The following is a 19,014-nucleotide window of genomic DNA, read 5'->3' on the forward strand; positions in this document are numbered from 1 at the left end:
GTTACCAGTTCATCCAAGGAGCAAATAAACAGGTAGGCAGCAGGTAAATGGATAAACCAGGAGAACAAACAAGCTCAAACTGTCCCAAATCCAGAAGCAGGTCCAACTGACAAAATGGTCCAAAGACGATCTGGACTGTCTTATATACAGAGAGTCATGAGTTGCAGGTGAGGCAGTGGGTGGAGCTGGGCGGGGCCTGGTGGAAATGGAGGGAAAATGAAAGACAGGAAAGGGGCGGAGTGAGTGACCAGGCAGGAGAAAAACTGGCATAGATACAACACATGCAGGGACCTGCTAATGCACTCAGACTGTGGTCAGATTCCTTCAAAGCTCTTTGGCCTGAGGAGCTGAAATTGCTGATAAGTGTCCACTTTCCTCTCAGAGTTGCGACTGTGCAGGGTGACTGATGGTGAGGGCTGAACCACTCAGGTCTAAATTTCAGTTTGGTTAAAACACTCGTCTTTGAGAGTTTTCATGTGTCATTAGGACCAAAGCTGGATCGCACCGAGTCCAACACATTCTTTAGCTGTCACAGTTGTACAGTCAAGTGGTTTCTGAAAAGCACTTTGATCAAAATGTTATTGTGTTTCAATCCCAGGCACGGAGGAGTGTTTTGACATACACTGTGTTCATTAAGTGGCACGAAAAATTAAGTGCAAGGCCACGATTAGACTGCTGTATAACACATGAGGTCATATTTACAACTTAGCCTCAGTTCAGCTCAGGCTCACATGACGCTTCAGCAGTGCCACTGAGCTAAAGCTAATCGATATATTTCAAAGGTAGTTTTCAAACTTTGCTTTTGAGCCACACACTGGATTCCATGCAAGCGCTCACCCTGCTCTGTAAGTTGGATGAAGGTAGAGAACCTGTCAAGTTTACCCTAAACTTGACTGAATCAGTGTAGCACTTCCTTCAAACAACATATTAAACCAGAACATGATGCAGCCTGTGTGAAAAGGTTCGTAACAGTTTAGTTGCATAGAAAGATCCTTTGTAGGACGCAGAGCTGCAGATGGATACTTGTTTCATGTCAGTGTGTTTTCTCAACCGTCCCTTACTTCTCAAGTTGTAATCAAACGTAACGTAACTTTATTTTTGCAGTTTGTGGCCCCTAAAACTCCTAAAGGGTCCAGGTTTCAACTAATGGTGATCAGAACAAAGAAGAAGACACAGTGTTTTTTCACCGGATAATGATCGTGATTGTAGGGTGGACAACACGTTCTCACCCAGCAGCTTCAGACAACGACGCTTCTTAAGCTGCAAACTGCAGCTTGTTTTCACATCGTTTGGTGTATTTTATGGCCTTGACGCCACAGGAACACTTTCACATCACTATTGGAGGCTCTGGAGGGCCACAAAAAGCTGTGTTAGAGTTAAGGAAAACAACTTACACGTAAAAACTAAATGCTAAATACAACATGATTCTTCACCTCGTGTTACAAAAACCACTGACGTCTGGCACTAGATGAAAACCCTGGTCTCCTGTGGAAAAGTCCTATGTCTTGTTGTACAACGAACCAACTCCCTGCGTAACTTTTTCCCTTTATATTCTGCGACTTTGCTTTAGGCGTCCAATATCAAAGTACAGCTACACCGAAAGCTCGATGACTGATGAAACAGGTGCAGTAAGCATCCACATGTAACTCTGAGGGGACTGGACAAGTTGACACTTCTCGACACCTCTGGAAAAAAACGGACTGAGCCAGTCGGCCGCTGCCTTCTACACTTTTTTATTCTTCATTGTTGAGCCTGAAAGTGTTTCCTCGAAACAGACATTTTTATTTTTTAACTTAGTCTGTCAATGAGGACATGATGGACATGAGCTCTTCCTTAACTCAAACCCTTATTGTCAAACTCTGCTCATTAATTGGCTGTGTGCTGCTGAGATGAGACAAGCAGGGAATTATTGATCCACAGCGGGAACGGTGAGGTTATTACAGTGGGCAGCAGTGGATGAACACAGAGGAACATACTGCATCAAGTCTCAGCGATAGTAGAGACACATTCTGTAGGATTCACAGTAAGAAAATGATTTTGGTCAAAATGACTGAATGCAGTTTGTGTGCGGAGTCTGAGCCACGTTAGCAAACGTTTACCTCATGTTGTGTCCTATTTAAACTTTGCCCTGTTTGTCTGTTTGCTCTGCTCTGTTTGGCTCTGATCATCTGAGACACGAACCATCTGTGACTAAAAATGTTCATTCTGAAATTAAACGTGCCGACTGAACCACATCCCATTAAGTCTGATTTGTTACAGTGTGTGAGCCAGAGTCAATTTTAGTTTTGCTCTAATTTTTGCAGAACTCACTTTTTTGAGATCGACTTTCCAAGCAACAGCTTTATTCTCGTAACTATTGTAAGATGGAGACATTAAGTGATTTAGTTGTTGTTTGATCTCACATTACATCACGTTTTCATGGTGCGTGTTTCATAGGCGTTTGGCTTTAAAGGGAAACTGGATCGTCACAGTTGTACAGTGACTCGCCGAAGCTTCAGATGAGATGTTGGTATTAATGGAAAACACATGGAGGTGTCGCACAACACTCGTGGCCCAGGACTCATTCATTAGTTACCACCCCGACGTTTCAGCACCTCCAAACGTCCTTTTGTTTTCTAATATATTTCTGTTTTAGCAAGAGGCTTCGAGGTTTAAGCCTAAATTTATCGGAACATTCTGACACAGTATAAACTGAAAACATAGCTCCGGTCGTAGTAAAGAAGAATTGTTTGCTGACATTTTGCTGATAGGAAACTGATGCTTCCAGACAAATTACTGCTGAACAAATGTTGGGACAACAGCAAAAAGCTGTGATGTCCAATAATGCGTCATATTGTTTCATTAATGCAAATGAATTCAGCCACAATGATCACAAAGACTTCATCAACACCTTTCTGCTCTTTTAGGTTTTTAATCACAATGGACGGAACAATCTCATCTCTCACCAGCTATTTCTGATGTGCGAGCTTTGTTCAAAGCCCATTTCTTCCATTTAAGCAGACACAACAGTGAAAACGCTGTGAACATCTGTGTCCCTTTAATGTCTCCGTTTCCTTGTCCCATTCGACTGAAAGCAACCATTTTATGTCCGCTCTCACACGTCCGCTCTGTGAGACGACGCCCACACGCGCTGAAATTACGCCATAAAAGTGCGAGGCCTGACGTCTCCCGTCCAAATGGACGCTGACGTGCTTTTGACTTGATGAATACTGGTCTGGGTAAGTGTAGCTTTGTAAAGCACCATGGGGCGACCAAAGAGATGAAAGAATCAGAGATCTGAGCTCCCGATAACGTCCGACGCCATGTGAGGAGAAGCAGTGAACAACATGGCTTCAGATTCCCTTTGATGGGTTTTCTCTGTGCCTCTGTCGGCCTCTTTCCCTGAGACCTGGCTGTGTTGCAGGTTTCCTTTCACTCCGGGTCGCACTTGTTATCATTCTCTGCTCCTCTGTTTGCTTTCAATGTCTTTGTCAGGTCATCAGAGCATCAGCTGCCTCCAAGTGTGTGTGTGTGTGTGTGTGTGTGTGTGTGTTTGTTGTTACCTAACAACAAAAAACAGCCAATCTTTGCAGTTCACTCTATACTGGCTCTGTGCTAATGTGGGCACTTTCCTCATAATTGTCAAGCTCTCTGTTGTGCTTCAGAAAAATCTCCGGCCCCTTAATTCCACTGGGTGCTTCATCTGTAATGTTGCATCTGCCCCCAGTTTTGTTCAGTCCTCTGCACAGCTCCAGTCCCCCACTGGGAGCATTTCAGGTGCACTGCTTCTGTTATTTGTTCTCTTTTTTGTCTTTTTTTTTTTTTGGTTTGTATTGAGCACCAACAATGGCTCAGTAAACAGTGTAGTTAAATGATTTTTTTTTTTGTCCATTTCAACCGTGTTTGTCGTGATTTCCTACATAGTTCTGCTACAATGGAAAAAAAAAAAAAACGCTCCAAGATTGGTGCGTTGAGAAGCCCAGCAGAAGTGGACAAAAGTATTTAGAAAGACACTTCTAGGAGTCTTCTAAAAAGCACAGCAGCACAGCTGGTCAAATCTAAAAACCTGACCCAGCCAGTCCTCATGGTAACTGTGTGTTAGCTGCAATTAAACTATGATGCTGCTTCATACAAACACACTGGGGTCCAGATTTACTGTATTGTATCATTATTTACTGAGAACGGAGCCGTTTTCTTTCTTTGTGTAGTTGTTCAGTCACATCATAGCTTTGCGTCTCTATGGAGTCTTTTTTTTTTTCGTATCACATTATAGTGGTTTTGTCTCTTTGGAATTGTTTTGCATCTCAAGAAATGTGAAATATCCCCTTAAAACAGAAGCTGTACACCGGGGGTCTCTGACCCTTTGGCCTCTGGGTTGACGTATTATTGTGGAAGGATAATGAAGCCAGAACTGCCTTCGTCATCAAACCTTTGCTACAAGGTTCACAATATCTAATGGTCAGAGACCCAAAATATTCAGGTCAGAATCCAAGTAATACTAATAAGGATGTGTGTTTTCTCTTATTTAAAAAGATCTGAAAGCATATACCTTCTTTATTACCACTAGAGTTTCTCCAGTCGTCACCTACTTCCATGCTCCTGTCCTGCTGCCTGCCAGCATCTTTCCCTCCTTTAATCCAAACCACACACACACAGTTTCACTGTGCGACATATGCTGCTCGTGTGTGTGCTACCATCCGTCAGTTGGACGTGAGATGTGGCCAATCACACTGCAGTATTCACACTTCTGCTTTGTTCTCAGCCGCTTGAACAGTCCACTTCCAGTCTTTACATTTCCTACAGTTCGATGAAACCCAGAGTACGAATAAACTGTTTACATCATTGACAGACAGATGATCGATCATCTCCTAACCAGGCCATCACTGTCTGCTGCTGAGGTAGAGAAATACAATCAGCTGCTCTCTGTGTTACAGATTCCTGTTGGTTGAGTCACGGTGCGTTTGGGTGTGAAAAGGTGCTGCAGACGTGTGTGTGTGTGCAGGTTGCAGCAAACATTCCTGCTGCATCTCATGCAGTCTCCATACGCACACACTCAGAAGCAAACATGCACGTTCAGCCACGTCGGTGGGCTCACACACAGCCACACAGACATAAACATGCACAATTATGCGGGGAAACAGGCTGTGCAGGTGAAAATATACATGTGTGGTCATTTCCAGGAAAGCAAAAACACACGTATGATACCAAAGCATCCACTGAAAGCATTTGCACACACACACACACACACACCTGCAGTCTCCTGACTCCATCAGCTGGCCCTGTCACCGCTGCAGTGACAGCAGCAGGCTAACACTCGTGCATAAATTAAACCTGGAAGCACTCGGCCCAGTCCCGCTCTGATTAGCTTTCCACCCACCGCTCTCACATCTGATCGCTCTGATTGTCATAATAACACGCTTTCACTCATCACTCCGACACATAGAGGACACAGAGGGACCCACTGCTGTGCACCTGACAACAGAACTGAAACGCTGTCAGATCCACGCTTTAAAAGCTACGAAAGGTCAAAGCGATGCTGGTTTCACGTCTGGGCTCAACCAGAATTACATGCAGCACGTATACGTGCACATTCCTGTCAGTTGGAGGTGCCTGAATGTGAGCAGCTAACAAGTTTCCCCCCCCAGCACTGTCCTTGAGAAGCCATTCAGCCCAGTGGTTTGAGCCCTGGAGGTTTTTTTAAAGTAAGTGCCTGTAAACGCCTGCTGTCTAAACACTGAATTATCCTGTTACACGATGTGGTTTAGTGGCGACGCGGCGCCTGAGAGGCTGTTTGTTAAAGAGCGCCGTCGGCAGCAGTTAAGTGCGCATAATACACATAATCACAGCAAAGAAGATCCTTGAGGGGAGGCCTACTCCACACATTACAGCATTTACAGTGCTGCTGTGGATCGAAACTCAAGGTAACAGTCACGTATGTTAAGAAGAGAAGTGAAATAAAAGAGCAGCGTTGGGATTGTTTTGTAGCTTCAGTGGTTTTTCAAACTTTACTGCTGAGCAACGCGTCGAGTTCATGAACCTGCAGCTTTTTACTTTAACCAGCTTTAATTTAGAAGCATTGTGAATATAAAAGATGACTTAGTGAAGAGAAAATCCAATTTTAAAAAAATTCTCAAATTGCATTTCTATCTAACTAAACTACAGCCAGATGACATTTTCTGTGGACTACGTCACTAAACATACTTATTTTAGCCAAAACCTCCATGTTTTAATATGCACACAATGTGATTATTCAGCATTAAGGCAAAACCACAGTCTTTCTCTGGCCTTAACCAAAGTGACCCTGTGTTGTGTGTCTGTGTCCCGCTCTGTACTACAGTGGCCCTGAGAGCTCACAGCACTGCAAACTGCAAAAAGACAAAACACAAGCGAATTTAAAAAACAACCTCATCAAATTGGCAACACGGGTTGAGATACGCGCTGCAAAAGACACAACACAACCAACAAGACAAAGTCACTTTTTTGTGTCTTCTGGAAAGTTTGTCGACAACTGTCATAGTGGTCCGGGGGGTCTGTTGTGTTGTGGTTATTTTGGCAGCATGTCTCTCAATGTTGCGCCCGTGTTATCAAGTTGATGGAGTAGTTTTTTCAATTTGCTGTTTGAGTTTTCTCCATTTGCGGAGCCTTGTGCTCTCAGGGCCGACGCACTACACAACTTGCTTCCTGTTACGACATGCAGGGCTCCATTCGTTCCAGAAATGCAGTGCATTGGACCATGATCCAGACAGTGGTTACGAACAATGTGTCATTTTTAACATCACTCAGCTTCCCGTCCGACTATATACACATATTTTCTCCAACATACGGCTATAATGCCACAAAACAACGGCAGACGTTGGGAATGTGTGCGACATCTGTTTGCTGGTGAAAAGACGTGCAAACATGTAAATGAAAAGCATAATTAGCAGTGATCAACTTGGCTCAGTTAAAAGTTTGTGCCTGCTTCACTTGTTGCATCCAAGCAAGGAGCTGGATTCGGGCTGTGGACACCAGCAGTGCTTCAAATGATTAGCCCCCCATTAGACGCAGAGCTGTGTCCCTGTGAGACCTTCAAATCTGAACATGATTCTTTCTTGTACAGCACTCGACTGTAAGTTAGCGTTTGTAGTTAGTGTTTTAGGTGTAAACAAATGGCAAAGCCGCCTCACGGGCACATTTTAATCATCTCTAATGTACAGTAGCTCTGGCAGCTTTGTGGTCCACCAGCTACTCTGGCAGACAACCAGCCATCAGCTGCAGCCATGTCTATTTTAAACCTCCTGTTGGCTCCAGACGACTTAAAGTAGACAGTGGATTTTAGAGTTGAAAAAGTCCCTTTGGCTGACAGATTTTTAACTGTGCACTTTTTAAGCAATTATACGTGGAGCATATTTCAGTGGGTCGTTGTCTAATGTCAGAATGTTTTTCAGTGGAGACCTTGTTATTATCCATTTCCTACTTCCACATCGACTGCACTGTTTTAGCCACAGTGTGCTAACTGTGACGGTGGTTCCTGCACAACTGCTCCGTCTTTCAGCAAAGAAAGAGGGTTTGACTCCCAGTTTCTGCTGCTCACATGTTGAAGTCTCACTCTCAATAAAAGCATCTTCTGAATGAGTGGATTGTACTTTAACTGTTTCGTCAAACTAAACCCTTTTTACTATTGTCTGTAATTGAACTGGAGCTACACCTACAGTTTTGAGCCGTCACAGCTTCTCACATTCACCCATTTACATGCCTCTGGCCTCAGGTGGGTGTCACAGATCAGGCCTTCATCCTGCTACTGTACTTTTCCTCTTCGGCTGCACTATTCCCCAAAAGCTGCACCACCCACCTCGTTCATCTCCACTCAGCAGTTAACGATGCAGACTTGATGAAGGCAACGCAAGCCGATGAAAGATTTGTTAACAATCAGGCTCCTGTTTCCAGCTCAGCCAAACAATTAATAAACATTTCAGCTGCAAATTGGGCCACATGGGACGTTTTTAGGATGCGAGCACTTTTCATCTGATGAATAAATTAACATGTGAATGAATCAACTTCCTGTCTGCTTTCTTTACCTGTGTGCGCATGTAGTTATGTTGTTGGTGTGTGTGTGTGCGTTGGCTGATGAGGCAGCAGAGTGATGGATGAAGAGAAGGATGGTGGAATCGTAGGGGTTCAAACCCCCGACTGTCGATTTCATGTCAAACCTGATGCTTCACACTTTCAGGCATTGGAGCCTTAATGACTTCCAGGTTACAGTGTGTGTGTGTGTTTGAGTGTGTGTGTGTGTTTGAGTGTGTGTGTGTGTTTGAGTGTGTGTGTGCCTTTTGGTGCAAATGAGTGCTGGTTGCAAAAACAAAGGGGGGGGGGGAGAGATCAGGGTGAGAAGCAGCACGACAGCTGATGGATGGTTGTCTGAAAGCGATGGACGAAGAGGTGAAGGAATTAACGCGGTTGAATAATGAGGTAGAAGAAGAAGTGAAAATGTGGAGAAGATGCAAATGAGGGAAAGAAGCAGCAGAGTAAGAAAAAGCACCATAGCCCCTTCCTATGTTCTCCATCCCATACACTCACCCTTCTGCCTCCCCTCTGCGTGGGCAAGCCAGCGGACGACACCGCCGCTCGTAGTGGCGCCACAGTTAGAGCAGAGCCGGCTGAAGGGCTGGAGAGCAGCAAGGTTGGAAAAAAGAGAAGAGGGAGCAGAGTGCGGCGGCAGTCCCTCGACGGAGCAAGTGAGCAGGCAGAGCGCCGGCACAGACGTCTGCAAGAGAAGGAGGGGGGCTCAAAAAAAAAGGAGGTGCAACAGAAAAAACAGCAGCAAGCAACTCCGAGTGCTGAAAATCCCAGGTTCACTCCAAATCCAGCTGAGAGAGGAGTCTTCAGCTGCTGCTGGTTAAACACACAGCGACACACACGCTCCCTCTGTGAGCGCTGTCGCAGTGACACCGTGAGGCTCCTCAGGCTGATGGTGCGAGAGCAGAAAAGAACACAGACCTCCAACACCTCCTCCTCCTCCTGCTCCTTCTGTCACCTCCTGCTGGTGTTGCTCCTCTTTATCCAATCGGCCAACAACACAAAGACACAGCAGAGAAAGATGCAGGAACAGATGCTTCTCTTCTCCTTCCTTCTCCTCTTTAATGATCCTCCTGCCTGCTGCTGGGAAGTGTCTCCTCTCTCGTGTCCTTCAGTGTCGGACTGACTGGCTGCTGCTCCACAGCACTGAGAGGCTGGACTGCATTCAGCTCACTCCCTCTCCCTCTCCAGCAGCCTCCCCTCCCCTCCCCTCCCTCTCCTCTCTCTCCTTCTCACTTGCCTGCTGAATCCATCTCCACTCTGCCTCAGCTCCCTCCCCACTCTCTGTCTCACCTCGCTCATTCTCTCTCTCTCATGTTTTCATCCACCTGTTTTCATGCACAGCTTGAGTTATTGCTTTAAACGGAGGTGCAGCTCTCTCCAGCTGGGTGATGCCAAACAACCATCAATTAACGCCTGCAGCACTCACCGCATGCGTCATGCAGACACAAGAAGCGGTCGGGTTGCAGTAGTGGTTCCTGAAGAGAAAGTGCTTTTCTGGAGTTTGGACCTTGGTGTTGTAGGAGTTGTAAAGTTGGAGCATCACACCATGCGGTGCCTCCATTCGAGATGAAATACTCAGTGTATTTAGAAGTTCAGCACTGCAAACAGTTCCAAACACTCCAGCACCCGAATGCCACTGTTGCTACTGCCGCGCTGAAGAAGCATCGTTGCAGTTTCAGGCTGTGCTACACAAACCTGAGAAGTGCCACCTACTCACGTGACCAGGTATTTCACTGACATCTCATCACATTAGTCACAGCATAGTCACAATGTTAACATCCATTCATCCATTTTCTGCTGGTCGTGGTGGCAACAGGCTCCCTGCAGTAGTCCAGATGTCCCAAATTTCCCAGCTCTGACCCCTGTCCCGGGGTCTCCTACCAGCTGGATGTAGCTTCAATGGGAGGCGCCCAGAAGCGAAGGGGCAGCAGCTCTTTCTCTGAGCTCCCCCTGCATTTCTGAAGTCTGTACCTGGCCACCTTATGGAGGAAAGTGATTTCAGCTCAGAACGTAAACTCCCCACAATGTTGACTGCATGCTCCTTTTTACCCTCAGTCCTGGACAATACCCCAGCACAGGCAAACTTCCAACTGGATCAGAGCAAAGCACTGTTGTCTGGCAGAGGTCCATGCAGGTACATCATTAATACAAACGTTTGCTCACTGAGCTACACATGTTGTATTTGCATTTTTATAGAAAACTGAAATCAACCTGCAACTCAAACACACTCACATTGAGCTTTAGAAAAGAAAATGGGATTTAATAATTTAACTTGAATGATACGCACATCGTCAGCCAAGCAGGAAACGTTTAGTTCATTTTCATTATTTTTCTGTCCTGAGTTCTTCATATACGAGTTCAAATGTGCATTATTCAAAACGGCTTCTCGCATTTCTTTTATATATGATTGTGTTGTCTTGTAGCATATTTCCTCACCCCCCAGTATCCTCAACAGACACACTCACACTCACACTCACCTACCTCCATACACCCAATAAAGCAGTCTACAGTGAATTCTGTGAAGGTAAACAGTCCAGTGCAGACAGTGAAAGAGCTTCAGGGAGAAATCACTCACCAGGGAATCTGTGTGTGTGTGTGTGTGTGTGTGTGTGTGTGTGTGAGTCACTGAATAAAATCTCCAACTCATTCCTTTTCTCTTTCTAAAAACCTTTTTTTTATTTTTTTTTTTATTTTATTTATTTATTTTATTCTGGCTTTTTTCTCAGGGGTATAAAAAAACTCAACCTGTTAAATATCAAGAGTTGAAGTAAAACCACAACTTCCACTTTTTTCCTGGAATCAGAAAACTCATAAAAAAAAAAAAAGGGAGGCTCGACCAATTATCAGATCTTAGATTCAGAATCTCTTCTCTGCTTTTTGCAGAGGATGTGGTTCTGTTGGTTTCATCAGACCGTGACCTACATTATGGACTGGGACGGTTTACAGCCAAGCGTGAAGTGGCTGGGATCAGCACCTCCAAGTCTGACGCCATGGTTCTCTCCCAGAAAAGGGTGGATTTCCCCCTTTGGGGTTAGAAATAAGTCACTGCCCCAAGGGAAGGAGTTTAGGTATCTTGGGCCCTTGAGTGAGGGTAAAATGGATTGTGAGATTGACAGGTGGATTGGTGCAGCATCAGCAGTAATGCGGCTGTTGTACCGAACCGTTGTGGTGAAGAGGCAGCTAAGCCACAAGGCGAAGCTCTAAATTTACCAATCAATCTATGTTCCAACCCGCACATATGGTCATGAGCTTTGGGTTATGACCAAAAGGATTCAATCCCGAGTAGCCACAATGGTTTTCCAGCAAAGGGTGGCTGGGCTCAGCCTTAGAGATAGGGTGTGGTTCCTGACAACCAAAGGGAGCTCGGAGTAGAGCCGCTGCTCGTTCACATTGAAAGGAGTCAGTGGTTGGGGCATTAAATAAAAAGGCCTCCTGGGAGGCTCCCTCTTGAGCTCTTCCAGGCACGTCCAACTGGTCGGAGACCCCGTGTGTAAACCCAGAACCTGTCGCACCCAGCTTAGTGCTTTAAAACTCACCCTTTATAACCATTTTCAAACCGTGTTTGGTTCAATTCAACTTCAGTTTAGTTTATTAGTTGATCAGGGACCAGGCACAAGTCACTTTAAGTCCAGTGGAATCAAACACTGTTTTTTTGTTCCCCTTGGTGCAGCTAGTTTGCACTCACATGTGGTTCTTTTGGACCCTTTTGTTCTCAAGTTGTTTCTTCTGCTACAACGCTGCTGTTGCACGTTGCAGAGCAAATTTTCAGTCCTGGACCTTTTTCCTCTGTTGTTATTACGTTGTTCTTCCTGCCTCAGATCTATTTAACCAGTGAGGAGCTGACTCTACTCTCAACAAGCTCGTAGTGATGCTTTTGGGTTCACTTGGATTTTTCTATGTGAAAGGAAACAAAAACCAAGAGGGAAACAGATCAAGTTTATGCACTGGTTCACTGAGACCAGAGTAAACAAACCATATGTCTGAAAAAGTCCCTCCTCATATTAGTATGAGGTGAAATTAGCCCCCCTCCCCCCCACGCCCGTCTCACTCTCTGTCATCTCTGTCTTGCGCTCTCTCTGTCCTCATCTATCTCCATTTCCCCTGCTCAGTCTAAACAGAGGACTCCCTGGGGTGTGTAGGAGCAACCTCACCCCTTCACACACTATTACTTTCCCTCATCACAAAGCAGCAAACCTCTGGAGCACAGACAGTCTGCACATAAATTCCAATTCTTGTTTTTTTAAATAAACATCTATCTTTATTGATATTTCCCTATACATTTTTATTCTAATGAATCCGCTCATTCTATGCACACAAAGCAGCTTCAGCGACTCAAACAGTGGTTCAATAATCATCTAATACTAACTAAAGTAATGTGGAGGGAAGCTGAAGCCGAATCTGTGTTTTCATCATTACCCCTCACATCATCTATTTGTTAGTATAAAACGTGTGTATGTTATTAAGTAACATGAATTATTATGGTATTAAGACAGATTGTATCAAAATGTGAAATTGTGGATCTGATCATTTCACATTTTATTGTTTCCTCAGTCAGTTTGACATTTGCACAACTATAAGTCTGGGATCTGGGTTAAAGTCGCTTCCGTTTGTTGTTTATTGCCGTCACTAAAGGTTTTCTGTTAATGTCATTTCCCATCAGGATATTTACAGTACATTCATGTGTTATTGCTGCAAAAATCTGAATTAGAACATTTCAATTATAGCTTTACATGTGACAACTTTTTAAACTTGTGTGTCTCTGTGTCCCAATCTGCTGCCGCAGTATGAGAATATGTATTTAGGACACACTCCTGATTGTGAAACCAGCACACACACACACACACACACACACTCTGGTTTCTGATTCCAGTCTGCATCTCTCTAACACTGGTGCAAATGTCTGAAGCAGATTAAGATCAACGACTGCTTCTGCAAAATATTGGCAAATAAATTCCCATTTGGATGTTTTTGCAGAGACTTGGATATGAATTCTAACACACCTGCCTTCATCATTTGTGTGTGTCTTCTTCTCGCCTCCAGATGATCCAAACTCCTGTGTTTGTTGGCCGGATCTCATGCACAGCAGCAGAACAGAACCATATTTAAAGTCCCCTTCACTGACATTATTCATGAGAGCACAAAATGAGAACAAATGAGTGTGTTTGTTGGAAAAAGTCCTCAAATGAGAGGAGCAGTTGCTCTTTAATTAAGAAGTGTTCTGTGATCAACTCCCTGTAATGATTTTTCCCCCGTGATGGACTTCAGGCACTTTGGAAACAAGCTCAACCATGACCGCCTCTGGCAAATTTGCAGTCACTGCAGCCAAAAAAACATTTTCTTCCCCCCCAGTTGTTTGCACAGCACTTTGTAATCAAGACTTCTCCCTGGATGAGGAGCGAGGGATGACAATAGGGAGGAGAGGAGGAAACAGGACGTGAAAGTGATAGGAGGTGACACCAGTGTGCAAACAAGGAACTACAGGCAGCAAATGAATGTGAACAAACTCAGTGGGACCTTTTTTTTCCTCTTTTCTAAATGGGATCAATAACAGTCAGGTAGTGAGGACGATCAGGTGTGAAGAGGGGGGGGAACAGGCCGGAGAAGCACGATAGAACTGCACTGAAGACAAAACCCAGTCTGGGTTTTAAATATTATAGCACAGATGTGATAATGATTTCTTTGCAGAGTGAGTTTTTGTTTTACATCAGAAATTTAAATTTGGACAGAAATAAAAAAAAAAACTGCTTACATTTATGAAGTAAATGCAAATGAGGCTTTGTCAGACACATAAGTTGCGATTCGGTACATTCTGCATCTCCACTCATGAATTATTCTACTCACTGGAGCAGGACAAGCTCATAGTTTGAATTAAAAGCAGCATTAACATATTTCTGTACCACTTGGGGGCTGTGAAACAAGATGTTAACACAACACTAAAAGCTCATCACCAGCAGCTTCTTATGATGAATGCAATAAGCAGCTGCGTGTTTGCACATCCAGCAGCCACGGAGCAACCTCACCATTGATTTGGAGACGAGGTTGTGGACGCTCTGATGAATGCAAGTCAAATATTCACCCTCTTTTTGGCTCACTTGTTACCTCCCGGGGGAAATATCCAGCTTTTCAGCTGCTAAATGCTTTCTTCATCATCTAGTCTATAATGGTGTCTGACTGCTGCTGCATCTGCGCTGAAAGCATTTCATCGCTGTTGGTTGGTCGCCCGGATCATCTGTTGGAACAGATATGCTGCGATTTTAGTCGATACATGTATCTGCACAGCCCACAGAAGTCCCTCCAGGACATCAGAGATTTGACTCCAGATTTTATAACAGGGGATTCATCAAATATTAGTGTTAGTGATAATAACATACACACAGTTTGTCATAAAAGCACAGGATTATTTCACTAATTGTGCTTATTGGATTAGAATCACATGATTCTTTTAGCACTTGCAGTGGATCTGGAGTCAACAGCCTCCATCACAATGATCTGTTTCCCTGCATTTCTCCAGGTGCTTTTGGTTTTTAGTGGCAATGGATGAATTTCGTTTGCGTTCCACTGCACTGTTTTCCACAGAGCGGAGCAGGACATCTTGGGATCATGCTGTGTCTTTAGCTGTAGACATACGTGTTGTGATTGCAAGCAGGGATTCACAATCTCATAGCTACAGTATGAAAATGAAGCTACTACTATAGCAGAAGAGTCAGAATCAGCCCCACGTTTCTACATCCACCACAGTCTGCACAGCCCTTCAGGTATTAGTCATTATCAAATTACAGTAAATAAGAAGCTGCAAACTTTAATAATCTCTGCACTGCTGCCAGTGCTGTGAGTTTGACTTCACAGGAGCATCTCTGCACAGTAGCATATGCAATATTTCCTAAATACCAAATACAAAAACAGGAAATTAAATCAGTGTTGTTTCAAGTTTCTCGTTGGTTTCATGGACAAATGCTGCACAAAACAAAAGCGTTGTGTTTTTTAGCCTTTAGCCCACTTTACACTCATCCTCAAGGGGGATGAAACACATTACATGTGGACTCATGTCATAGCATCCATGGATAAGAATTATAAATAATGTGATTCACGGCTGGTGTTTTATCTATTTAAACTAATTTCTGCATTTGTTCTCCTGTGTACTGCTGTATGAAACCTGACTCCTTGGGGATGGATGAAGATGTATCTTAGCTTCTGCAATAGCACCTTCAACATTAGTCAGCTAGTTAGTTCAGCAAAGTGTGATGATGACGACTTCTTCAGCCGATTCTTTGTGAGATTTAAATAATATTTTAGGGTCATTAGGTTTTTATCTTTTTGATGAAAATCTGCTTTGGTTTAAATCACTTCATTCAGAATTAAAAAGTAAATTTTTCTGCAGCTGTGTCCCACTGTGACGCTTCAGCGAGTCTATTATTTTGTTTGCCTCCTTTTCCCTCAATCCCCCCGAGTTGTCGTTAACACCACATGGAATAAATGTCCTCTGAATGACTGTAGTCGCAGGGACACATTCAGACCACTTAACTCTACACATCAAACAGCTTTGTTCACGACAGTGGGTGAATTTGGGGAGATGGATAATAAGCCAGCTTTGTTGGTTTCTTTCTTTTTATTTAGTTGTATTGGAGTGAAAAGAAAGATTAAAAATTCACCAGAACAATAGAAGAAGTCAAGGACACACAGTATGTTTTCACACATTACACTCAAACTCTGGACCCACAGAGTAAAATACTAAATTATGATATTTTTTTCATCAAGCAGATAATAAACTGTAAGTAAATTACTAAAAATGGTTTCAATGGTAAATCAGAAACAAACAAACAAAAAATAAATACTTCCAACACTACAGTCGGCTCCAAAAGTACTGGAAAGACAAGGCCAAGTCATTTGTTCAAAGGATATCGTGATTAAATTTGAAAGTCAGCTTTTATTTCCAAGTGTTTACATCTACATGTATTGAACAGCTTGGAAGAAAGCATCCAACTGACCGACAGCTGTTTCTTCTAAAATTGGTTGTTAAAACAAATGGCTCTAAATGAGCACTGCTGGCTTGTGTGGGTGCTCATGAAAGGACAAATCAACATGACAAGCAGAGAGCTGTGTTTAGGAGGCAAGAAAGCCACTTTAAACAAGAGGAGCAAGAGAAAAACAATCATGCACGTTAATGCAATAAGTCATTCTGTGAAAGAAAGAAACCACTGGTGCACTGAGCGACATCCACAGAGGGTGGAGGATGAATGAAACACTGACAACTGTGAGGAAACCCCCCAAAAACAACAGTCGGTGACAACCAGGCTAAAGGAATCACAGTCCAGAAAACTTTAAATAGAAATCAAATGAAATGGTTTTAATCAGTTTTTAAGTCATATTGTCTGTGAATAAAGAAAAAATGTTCTCTTTATGTTCAATTTATAATTCTGTGGTATCTGAATTGTGTTTTATTTGGCCAACTAGACTGTAGTGACATGTTTCTGCTTCATTACAAAGCTCTTTTTTGACACATCAAGTTTTCACACGACTCAGCTGGAACCATAACAATGTCTGCTACATTTTGAGTTTCCAGTTAATTTACTGTAATTTGCATTAGGAGACTGGATATGAAACAATATACAGTTGCATGTTTATCACATCCAGTTTTCTTTGTTAATAAAGTGTAAAGTCTCTCAGAGTCATCCTGTAGAGAATGTGTAGTTATGTCAGCCATCTTGTGAGGTGTGCACTGACTTGGCTCTGGTTGTGCCCGTTTACCTTTTGATTTACTTGTTTAATTGTTCTGATTTGAAGCTGAATAAGGTAAAGATACAGACCCGATGATAAAAGGCCAAAACACAGCCTGGTACTGCAGAGAGACTGCGGGATCCTCACAAGATGGTGCACACAAACCAAAATCCAACACAATGTGACGTCCTATGACTTCACATTCTCTACATTCGGGTCAGTAGGACAGCGAGCTAACATCAGCCACAGATCAATTCTCACCACCAGAAGAAAACATTATCACAGATCCATCAGTGCAGATCACGAGCAAACCTGTTCACCCAAGGATCAGACACAGTCGTAACTGTAACAAATACTTGTCAGTCAACTAGTTTATATTGACAGGAATCAGAGAAGAGTGCATGATGGGAAATGTTCCTGTCGTTTCACTCGCGCACACTGACACTGAATTATCTCTGTTTGTCTTTCTTCATGTCAGCTGCTGTTGTTGTCATCATCGCTCGCTGTCGTCCTGCTAAAAGCATAGAGGGAGAGATGGAGGTGAATTGACACTCCACCCTGACTCCTGCCGCTCACCACCGGAATAATGATCAGCCGCTCGGCATGTTGGTCACATCGCGTCCAGTATCAATGAGTGAGTGAGCGAGCGAAGAGAGAGGGTGAATGAGAGATGAAGGGAGAGCGAGTAACAGGAAGGGTAAAGAATTAATGACGGACAAGAATGAAAGACATAGAGACATAAAGAGGAACGAAGCAACAAGGTAAATAATGAGGAAGAGGGAAAGAGAGGGAAGAGATACAGTAGAGGACGAAGACGAGATGGAGGAAGAAAGATGGAGGGGAAGGAGATGAAGGGCATGGATGCTGGGTAGACACAGATGGGGGTGGGGGTGGGTGGGTGGAGGATGGAGATTTATGGGAGCACAAACAGAGGTGCATACAGTAAAACAGGCCGTAAACAGGAAGCTGCTCAGATAACGAGCTCTAACAGGCCATGATGTCGTGCATTTCTGCCTTTTTGTGCAGGTGAGCAGAGACACATAAGATGATATAAGTCAGCAGGACGTTTAAAACAGTAATTCGCTGTGTTGTTCACATGTGTCTGAACGTTCTTTACGATGCTCAAAGGGTGAAAGTGAGCGTGAAGTCCACAGGTGCTTCGGTGCAGTGTGAATCCTGATTAGTCAGCTTCACTGAACACAACCATGTTAAACAATTGTCTTACTAATTTACACTGTTGATGTTAAAATGTTCAAACCTCTGTGATTTTCTACTTATCTACTGACCCCCCCCCCCCCCTCAAAATGTAAGTTAGGATGTTGGCTTTAATTTTGTTAGTTTTTTGCAGCAGTAATGCAGATGTTCTACCTAAACATTAATAATCCACCACTTAATCTCTGATCCGACCTTCAACTTCGGTCACAAGCTGTAAATAAAATCAGCATCATTTGTAAACTGACCGAGCTTAGCCAGTTTACAGAGCATCTGGAGGAAGCTCGGAGACGGATAAAGAGGTACGGGCATCACATCAGGGCCCTTCTGGCACCTTCCGTGCATAATCACAGATAATGCTTGATGTGACAAACACAATCACTGATCCAAAATAAATAGCAGCACAGCATCAAATACTGAACTAAAGAGCTACAAAAACGAATGTAAATGAAATATGTCCTCCACCGTGGACTCTGTGGTAAACATTGTCCCTCCATGTCAACAGTTTGCCTTGGCATCATGTTTTATGGCTCAGCCTTTGACTGTGCCCAGAGTCCAACTCCGTCTCATAGAAAGGACATTTCTGCACAAATGAACTGAACCCACACATACAGCAATTGGTTTGGATCAAGTTGCAGCTGTAGACCAGGTAAAGACTGATTAGTTGAATTGGATGAAGGTTGGGCACCAGACATGACAAGTTAATCTTAAAGTAAATCTGATTAATGTTAAGCAGCTTGCTGACCTCACTACAAAAGAAAAAATAAACTGATGATTTCTGCAAATTCATTATCTCATAACTTTTTTCAGTGTGGTAACAAATAGTTATTAAAATTCACAGACATGCAACATTGGACATTACAATAAAGCCAACATAGATGAACTCACATGCAACAAAAGATCTTAAGTTTAGTCCATTTTTAATCTGATGTCCAGAGTGTGTGTGATGGCAATGGTGTGTTACCGGTTTAAGGGGAAAACTAATGAGATGGACGATAATGTGACGGTTTTGTATTTGGACACAGGTGGAAGGTTTAGAATATTCATTGA

General features: G+C 43.5%; 1 protein-coding gene across 4 annotated transcripts in view; it reads right to left on the minus strand.

Moving 5' to 3' along the window:
• The window catches only part of LOC137128091 (glutamate receptor ionotropic, kainate 5-like), a 161,444-nt gene extending 151,561 nt beyond the window's left edge, over window positions 1-9,883 (minus strand). For 2 of the 4 annotated variants that reach the window (XM_067505916.1, XM_067505824.1), the window contains exon 1: window positions 8,536-9,883. The gene's annotated coding sequence lies outside the window, so the exon portion shown is untranslated. The remainder of the gene's footprint in view (window positions 1-8,535) is intronic. The other 2 variants (XM_067506079.1, XM_067505999.1) reach the window with 1 other exon arrangement.
• Window positions 9,884-19,014: the final 9,131 nt, after the last annotated feature.

This window comes from Channa argus, chromosome 1 (assembly GCF_033026475.1).
Source record: "Channa argus isolate prfri chromosome 1, Channa argus male v1.0, whole genome shotgun sequence".
Classification (NCBI taxonomy): Eukaryota; Metazoa; Chordata; class Actinopteri; order Anabantiformes; family Channidae; genus Channa; species Channa argus.